The following is a 708-nucleotide window of genomic DNA, read 5'->3' as shown; positions in this document are numbered from 1 at the left end:
CCCTGCGGACAGCCGTTGAAGTTTATTCATCCCCCTAGTTTTGCCATACATTAGAAGGGGCTGCTTTCTGCCATCATTATTAGCTGGCTTTTTGTTTAGTTATTTATTAGTTGTTTGCTCTTTTATAATGTCCGTGTTATCTTCAAAAATAAATTATCATGAAATAGAGTTAGCTTGCTACTGGCCAAAGTGGCATTTACCATCCTCAGCTTCTTTTCAGTGGAAGAGAAATAATGTGGCTCCGGCAGGGCACTCGGCCAGGCCTCCTGGCCACCCTCCAGCTCTTTCCTTGGCGGAGGTGCTGCTCTCTCTGCCTTCCCTTCTCCCTGTCCAGTGTTCTATTTTTTTTTTTTTTTTTTTCCCCAAAGTTGAATCTCTGCTAAGGAGCAGGAGATGCTGCCTAATTTTATCCACATTGTTAGGCTCTCAAAATGAGGAGGCTAATAATGTGATGGTGCCCAGCTTGTTAGCAGTTGTGATGCTTTGGGTTGCTGCTTTAAACTGATGTATGTGGTTTTCTGGAGTGCTTTTCAGAAGGGGTTTTATCTATCTATCTATCTATCTATCTATTTATTTTACTCCCCAGTTTAAATATTAGCAGCCTCTTGCAGCATAAAGTCTGCTGAGTCATAGCTGGCATTGACTGACTTGAACATGTCCTTTTTTAATAGCTTTTTTTTTTTTTTTTTTTTTTGGGTTACCTGCTGG

Source organism: Pterocles gutturalis, unplaced genomic scaffold (assembly GCF_000699245.1).
Source record: "Pterocles gutturalis isolate BGI_N339 unplaced genomic scaffold, ASM69924v1 scaffold34560, whole genome shotgun sequence".
Lineage (NCBI taxonomy): Eukaryota > Metazoa > Chordata > Aves > Pterocliformes > Pteroclidae > Pterocles > Pterocles gutturalis.
This window is presented reverse-complemented; position numbering follows the sequence as displayed.